Source organism: Eutrigla gurnardus (genome assembly GCF_963514095.1).
Source record: "Eutrigla gurnardus genome assembly, chromosome: 21".
Lineage (NCBI taxonomy): Eukaryota > Metazoa > Chordata > Actinopteri > Perciformes > Triglidae > Eutrigla > Eutrigla gurnardus.
Window position 1 is genome coordinate 3,531,603 of NC_139932.1, and position 9,127 is coordinate 3,540,729.

Genomic DNA, 9,127 nt, shown 5'->3' on the forward strand with positions numbered 1-9,127 from the left:
AGGAGATAACAAATTAGTGGGGTTGCACACACACACAAAAAGAAAGAAAACCTAACAAAACCATAAGTAATGGACGGATCACTTAAATAATGTATCAAATAACTACACAAAATAACCAAAGGAGAATAATGAACACAAAACTCAATTACTTAATTTACAACACAACTCAATTAACGGAGTGAATGAAGTAGAATTACATAAACAAAATCCAGAAAGAACCCAAACACATACAATGACATGTTCATACACTCATTCACGCAACATGAGGGGGAGCAATCCCCGGTATATAAAACGTGATCGTGCCCGGCCCGCGGCGTGCGGCCAAACAATCGTCCTGTAGGCTACGATAGGAGAGACCTCTGACGGCCGCAGGACAACGCCGTAGCGGCACGCAGCAGCAGCAGATACGGATCGTAAACAGTAATACCAAAGCAGCAGCAGCCCAATGAGGTGGTTATAATAACACCTAATTGGAGGAAACACCGTTAGCATTGGCTAAGTATGTAAAAGATTGATGAGGTTACATGTTAAAATATAGGCTACATACCTTTTTAGTAACAAAAGGCACTCACACACTCACGAGAGGAGGGAAGGAAAAAGGACGCCCGGCATCCGCCAGCATTACCACCGACGAACGATCACAGCGGCGCACACACACAGGAAGAGGGAGCACGGAGCAGCACACAATCGCCCTACAACACAACACTATGACTTGAGCATAATTATCAAAACAAGACAAGCAGCGAGGTGAAGCAGCGTGTGGCCATACCTGTCGGGCACACAACCTCCGACCCGGAAGTGACGCAGGTGACATTGGAAGCGCAGAGGAAGAACCGGTGGGCGGACTACCGCTTTTGTACCGGCGCACCCCGATGCGTAGCGGGAATGAGGAACGGAAATCATAGTAACTAATGTAAACAAAAAGAACGAGAGGGAAAACAAGACAAAATGCTCATCCTGCTACAATCTACCCCCCTTTTCTTGTATCGTCGCCCCGACGATGAACTAAAACCCTAACTAGCTCCAGGGCCTAAAGAGAGCAGTGACAGCCTGTGATACAGAACCCTGAGAGTTTGCAGCCCCCAATGCCAAATCCCTCACTGGCCTTGGGATACGGTGGACATTGGGATGCTGACCAGCAGTTGATCACGCTGATCTCCGTGGTGCCATGGTGCTGATGTCAGAGGAGCTGGTGGAAGGAATAACCATAGATGCGGATGGCTGAGCGGGGCCTATGACAAAAGGCCTGGAAGGACCTGGCTCAGTGGGGACCAGGTCAGCTGAATGGGGTGGCACCCGAGGGGTGGTTTGAGTCTCTGCTACGGCTCTGGTAGCTGGCAAGGTGGAAACAGAAACAGTTTCGGGGACCAGAAACAACAGGTCATCATCACAGGACAACTCATCATCAGAGACTGACTTATGCAGGAGAGGTGGATTACTGGCAGCAGCACCACCAGGGGTCCAATCACAGCCTTTAACAGGGTACGGTGAACGTGCTAGACTTTGGACTGATCATCCTTTGGGGCGATGGAATACACAGCTCCCCCTTCCTTAGGTGCTTTGGTGACCCGGTACACTAGGTCTTGCAACTTGTGCTGGCCTCTAGCACTGAAGTCACGCAGCAAGACCAACTGACCTTCCCTCAGGAGTTCACCTCGAAGGCGTTGATCATGAGCTTTCTTTCTGCGCGCTGCAGCAGTCTTCAAACGTTCCTGTGCACCATCGAAAGCCACTTGCAATTGAGCCTGATGCTCCTGAATCCATTCATGAACATCTCCACTCACAGGGTCTGGAACTCTACCCAACAGGAAGTCAATGGGGAGTCTGGGCTCCTGCCCAAACATTAAGAAAAAGGGGGGCTCCCCAGTTGCCTGATGGGGGGTAGTATTGTAACAGTAAAGGACTTGAGGGAGGCAGGAGGACCAGTCTCTTTTTCGGGATGGAGGCAGTGTGCGCAGCAGGTTGTGGAGGGTTCGGTTGAATCGCTCACACTGGCCATTGCCGGCTGGGTGGTATGGGGTTGTACGAGACTTCTGGATGCCATAGAGACGGCAAAGCTGCTGGATGAGGGCACTCTCGAAGTTACGTCCCTGATCAGAGTGTATCCTGGCTGGGACCCCAAACTTTGAGAACCACTCTACCACCAAAACCTGGGCCACGGTAGTGGCGTGTTGATCACGGGTGGGAACGGCGAGCGTGTACTTACTAAAAACATCCGTCATCACCAGGACATTTTCTGTACCATTTCTAGCAGGATCCAACAGGGTGTAGTTGATGGCCAGAATCTCATTTGGCCTGGATGCCAAAAGATGTCCCATGGGGTTCCGTGTGGTGGGTTGGTTGCCCTTGGCAAACTGACACCGCTCACACGCCTGGCACCACTGCTCAACCTCTGTGGACATACCTGGCCAATAGCACCTGGATCGTAAAAGGGCTAGAGTCCGTTCCACACCTTGATGGCCGTGCTCTTGGTGGACCTGGGTTAAGACCTCCTTGATTAAAGCAGCAGGCAGGAGTAGCTGGAACATCGGCTCAGCACCATCAGGGCGGAAGATCTGCCGATACAGGATACCATTCCTCTCCACGAACCGGCTCCATTGACGCAGTAAGATGAGCCCAGGTGAGGAAAGTTGCTGCCGCTCTTCATAGCTGGGACGCCGCCCTTGTTCCCAGTAACTGCGGACTTCCTGGATGACTGGGTCAGCCTGTTGAAGGGCATGGATGTCTGAAGGCATTTTGTGAGGCAAAACAGTCACAGATGCTTGGGTCACCACAGTCTTTTCCATGTTCAGGGCCTGCTGGAGGGGTTTGGGAAGCGAGGTGCCAGGGAGCATGGCTTCGAAGTCTGATGGGCCAGGTGAGTGCTGACGGGACAAAGCATCTGCATTTCTGTTGCTTCTGCCAGATCGATACTTCAGCTCGAAGTCAAACGAGGCCAGTTGGGCTGCCCAGCGCTGTTCTACAGCACCAAGCTTTGCCGAGGACAGGTGACTGAGTGGATTATTGTCCGTGTAAACAATGCAGCGGTGGCCCAACAGATACTCTCTGAATTTCTCGCTCATTGCCCACTTAAGAGCCAGGAACTCCAACTTCATAGAGCTATAGTTAGACATATTACGCTCTGTGGGCCTCAGTCCTCGACTCGCATAAGCTATGGGTCTCACCTTACCTTCGTGCTCCTGTGAGAGCACTGCTCCCAACCCACCATGGCTGGCATCGACCTCAAGGATGAAGGGCAAAGAAAAGTCTGCATAGGCAAGCACTGGGGTAGTAGTGAGCTTGACCTTCAGCGCGTCAAAACTTTCTCGGCATTCCTTTGTCCAGTCCTCAATGTGCTGTCGGGACCTCTGCTTGGACCTGGTGCTTCCCAGTGTAGAAGAAAACTCTTCAGGTCCAATTCAGTGGCTGGTTCAAATGAGGTTTAATCACTGACAGTGTAGAAAAGAAATTCACAGTGTATCCATGAAGATCCAGTCTGTCGAATGGCCTGGCCGAGTTGGATTTATACAGAACATTCGAGAGAACAAAAGGGAAGGCGTCATGAGTGGATTTGCATTGAATCAACACATGTCTCTCTGCAGAGGAAGAGACATCTGTTGATATCTACAAGGTGTGACCGTTCTCGGGAGAGCTAGACGATGTCACTACAGGGGTCACTCATCGGGCCTTGATCAATGTATGAAAGACAAATGTTACGGCGACAGTTCAGAAGAGGGAAAGATCAAAGAGTCTTTTCATCAAGACTGCAAGGGTTAAATTCAATAGAAACAGCTCAGCAGTACATTTGATGTTCCCGAGAGAAAGGAACATTATAAAAAAACAAATAAGAAATGTAAGGTAACACATTTTCTCCTACACCAGCTCAGCTACCAGTCGGTGAAGGGGAGCTGCCAACTTTGCGAAGCCCTCCACAAAGTGGCGGTAATAGCTTGCAAAACCCAGAAAGGGCCGGAGCTCAGAGACCGTCTTGGGAGGCGGCCATTTTGCCACCGCCTCTATCTTGGATGGATCTGTGGTGACACCATTAGCAGAGATTACATGGCCCAGATACCGCACCTCAGGCTGGAAAAAGGCGCATTTGGAGAGCTTTGCCTTTAGTCTCTCCTGCTGAAGCCGACCCAGTACCACATCAAGCCGCTGAAGATGCTGCTGTACAGTGGAAGAGAAGACGACAATGTCATCAATGTAAAGGAGCAATGACTGACCCTGTTGATCACCAAAGATTCTCTGCATTAGTCTTTGAAAGGTACTGGGGGCGTTACAGAGTCCGAATGGCATACGGTTCCATTCGAACAGACCAAATAGAGTGCAGAATGCAGTCTTGGGCTGATCCTTCTCAGTGACTGGGAACTGGCCAGGTCCAGGGTGGAGAACCAGCGTGCACCTGTCAAAGCATCCAGTGACTCCTCGATGCGTGGCAGCGGAAACGCATCCTTCCTGGTCTTGTTATTGAGCTGCCGGTAATCAACACACATACGCAGACTCCCATCCTTCTTCTTAACTAGCACAATGGGGGAGGCGTAGGGGCTGCTACTCTCTCTGATCACCTGTGCGGCAAGAAGCTGGTTAATGTGGTCTTTGACAGCCTCATAATCAGAAGGAGGGACACGCCTATAGCGTTGTTTGACAGGGGTCTCATCTACAAGAGGGATGTCATGAGAAATTAGATTGGTGCAACCTAAATCGCTGTCATGAGCAGAGAACACCGGTGTATATTTCCTAAGTAGAGCCCTCACTTGACCCTGCTCTTCTGAAGACAACGAAGACAGATCTAAACCCTCCATCTGGTCCTGCACTGTAGGAAGGGCTGTATGAGATGCTACAGTGGCTACGGTGGATGGAACCTCTGTGACTCCTGTAGGTAGACTCACGACATTCACCTGTTTCAGAGTGCCAACAACAGTGCGTGAATATAACAGTACCTCGATGGTACCAACATTGACAATAGGTATGTATGCTGTACCCCTAACCACCCTAACCAAAGATGGAGAAGCCAGCAAGCCAGCAGGTAAACCAGAGTCCAGGGGTTCGAACAACACTGTAGTATCAGAACACTGCTCTGAGCATGTGACTGCTACTATTTTCATCACTATAGCTGTGTCCCAATTCAGGGTCTGCAGCCTTTGGAGGCTGCATTTGAAGGCCGCTTACGTCACAGAGCTGCGCGAAGGCTGTCCCAATTCGTCTAAATTCGGAGGCTCCTCCAAATGCGGCCGACAAATGTGTCCTCCTTTCCCCCGTATTCGGAGGATGCACCGCTACTATCCTTCGCGGCCTCCCATATCCCTAGATGCTTTGCACGCCGCTGTTCAACCAACAATGGCGGCGAAAGACGGCAGCAGCTCCGGCACCGGCAGCAGTGCCGAATACACATTTAAATGTAAGTAACGGGTTTTTGCTTAACGTCGGACGTTCAAGGGGCCTTAAAACACATTTGAGTGTTAAAATGCGTGAAGTTTATAATGCTAATACGTGTAGCCACCGGAATGTAGGGCCAGCTACGTGATGTAGCTTAAGGCTGTTGATACGAGGAGCTCAGTTAACGTTAGTCTTTAAACGTAACGTAAGTCTAAAACCCTTCACTTTTAAATGCTATAAGCTCCGATGGTAACTTATATGTTATTGTAACCGTGGAGCTGTTAAGTTAATTTGTTCTCGTTGTAAGTTGTGTAGGCTACAGTTCGCTCCTCTCGCAGCTGAATATATAACGTTAACGATGGGTTGTGAGCCCCGCTGTATTTCTAGGCTGTAAAACTGTAAACGTTTGGATTTAATACAGAGCTAACCTTAGGATCATTATTACTGTTAATATCGTTATTATATCGTACAATGATTTTGCATGTTGACATAACAGGAAATGTGCTTTACATGTCGTTTTGTTGTAGAGAGCAAGGAGCAGACGGAGGATTTGATCAAACTCCGGGTCCGGGATGAGAACGACCACCTGTTGAGGCCAAGAACACAGGGCCACCGACAGCAGCAAGAAAGAGGAAAACAGATGACTTGCTGGATTTGATCAGGGAGGACATGAAGTTACAGAGGGAGAGCGAGGAAAGGAGAGAAAGAGAGAGGATGGAGAGACTTTCTAGTTTATTGGAGAGAATGGCTGAGAGGCGTTGAATTTTTTGGGGGGTGGTGGAGGTTTTTTCCTCTTCGATTAAGTTCTGTGTTGATTTGTAATTTAAATTGTTAATTAAAAATATTGTATTGTACCATTTTCTTTGGCTGTGATCCTGTGCCCCAGGTAGGTCACGCTTGATGCCAGGAACACACACTTGCTGCGCTTTAACCGCAGTCCTGCTTCCGAGAGCCTCCTCAACACCTGCTCCAGGTTAGCCAAATGCTCCGCCTCTGTGGTCCCTGTGATCAAAATATCATCCAGGTACACCGCTACATGCAGAATCCCCTGCAGCAGTGTGTCCATTGTTCGTTGGAAAATGGCAGGGCTGGACGCCACTCCAAACACCAGGCGATTGTATTTAAACAGTCCCTTGTGCGTGTTGATGGTGACATACTCCTTTGACTCCTCGTCAAGCGACAACTGCTGATAAGCCTGGCTCATGTCCATGTCCAAATGTCTGCTGTCCAACAATCATCAAAAGGACAGAACCATATGCAAATTGTAATGAGCAGCAAATGTCAGCCTGGTGTATCAGTTTCCATATCGGTGGAAGAACCAGACCACGAGGCAATAAATAGCAATCAGATGTGGTTCACAACAGGCTGCAGACTGAACCTAATCGGACAGGACTAGAAACAGTCCACTGGAAAGATGCCCACATAATCTGATCAGACTGTCGTGGTCCGAGCTGCTGCATCCTGTGTGGGCGCTAAAAGGAACCTCCTTCATCGACTTTAGTGATGAAACTCGTTTTCAGCTTGGATGCAGATCAGTAAGTCATAACTCATGTCTCAGAAACTCTTCCTAAAATACCGTTGAGAGTTTGCTGAGGACGTCTGTTTGGAAAAAATGACTTCCAAAAATAAATCTACATAGTGAGTCAGCTGATTGGCTCCAGGCCACCATGACGCTGCTTTCACTAATGGATGAATCCTATCCAACACCTGTTTGTGGGTCTGAACAGTCATCTACATGTCATGGTTAAATCGTTGACATAGATTTCTAATCATAATAATGGATAAAAAGTTGAAACAGTTAGTAGAAATAATAGATACACAGTTGAAATAGTGAAGTATAAATGGTTGAAATAGATGTCTAAAAGTGACCTGATGGATAAATTGTTAAACTTGCTAACGGGTGCATAAATGGTAAAACAGCTTAAAGCATAAACTGTTGTAATAGTAAGAATAAATAGACAGAAATATCAAAAACATAAACGCTTAAACCAGCTTTCTCGAAGTGACGCAACTTCAAACTTGACCAAACATTTCAGTATAAATAAACTATTTTTTATCTAATCAATATCCAGCTAAGATCAATAAACGTCAGCACACTTAGAAAATGATGAAGAGCAAAAAAAAAAAAAGCTAGTTGTATTTATTTTCCTTAAAAATTCATACATTCAGAACTCAAAAAATGTCCTAAACACCACACAGATGTTCAGATGTTTGTTTTTATTTGAAGTGTTGTCATCATATTCTGATAAATGTATGTACACGAATGTATTGGGAGGATTATGAAATATGGAACGTTTAAGACTGCATACTTTTTATGAAATCTGCACAGGATGAATTAACAGTGAACTTAGGTCTTATGTAGGAATAACATGTGCAGGTCCATCGTGGCTCGTGGAACGATAATGAATCATTGTGATGTGTTTTCCATAAGAGATATTAAAACAGAAAGGAGGAGGGGCGACGCTGCTCTTCGGTTGTTGTTCTGTTACTCCAAACACACAAACACACATGGATGTTGCTTCTATAAAAGTACAAGATACTCCACGACGTGTCAGATCTGAAGAAAACTCAGGAATAAATCAGCTTTATTAATCGTTCTGTGCAGAAGAAAAAGTACAGTAAGTCTGACATTCATGAATTCCAATAATAACGTCTAGATTCATAAGCAAGGAGCACACATAGAGTGCAGTGCAATGATGGATCACAGGGCGAAGCATATAAAACCAACAAAAAAGCACTGAAACTATGTGGAAATATACAATAAAGAAGATAACATTGTACCAATAAACCCCAAATGCAACATGACAGAGCACCATGACCAAGGACCGCCATGACTGAGCAGAGATGAGGAAATATGGGTATTAAAAGTGTAATAAGTTGTGGACACTTTGGTTTTATTTGCAGAGGTTTGGGGATATCCACACACAGAGGTGGACCAAGTACTCACGTACTTCAAAATCTTACTTAAACGTGTAGAATATGGAACATACTGCTTTGAAATATCTACAAATGACTAGACCATGTTATTCACATTATTTTATTGACTTATGTATTGACATTATCCCAAATGTTTCCAACACTTTTCAAACCCAGAAAGTCCCGTTTAAAACGAGGTAAAGATCGGGTTCATTTGGCCGCCTGTCGATGGCATCTTTATTCCTGCGTTCATGGTCGTCTGACAGAAGCTGCCATGAATCTACTTTTAATACAGTTTTACACAAGAGGCAACCTCCGGCTCTGAAAAGTGAAGCCAAAGCTGAAGTATCTTAAGCCTGCATTCTCTCTGCTGGACATCAGGGGGCGCCTCCTCTGGTTGCAAAAAGAAGTCTGGTTGTATAGAAGTCTATGAGAAAAATGACTCTACTTCTCTCTTGAAGTATTATCTCTGTAAACATTGTAAACATGAGTTTATGGTCTCAATCTCAAGTCTTCTTCAATCCAGCATGATGTTCATTTAGTACATTATGATTCATTTAGAGTCAAATAGACCAGAAAGCAGGGGATGCTTTAGGGGCGGGGCTTCCTGCTGATTGACCAATGCAGTTAGCTACTAAGATGACTTTAACACTTAGCTGTAAAGTTGACCCTGAATTATGAAGCCAACTTTGTGAGCAGCTTCACACCAGAATCCACATGGATCCAGATCCACCAATGGGTGACGTCATTTTGACGACACACTTTTGTTTACTTTACACTTTGCTGATTCTCAAAATGACAATGGATTCATAATTAAAAGTTTACATGCAAAGATTTGAAGCTCAGTGCACCA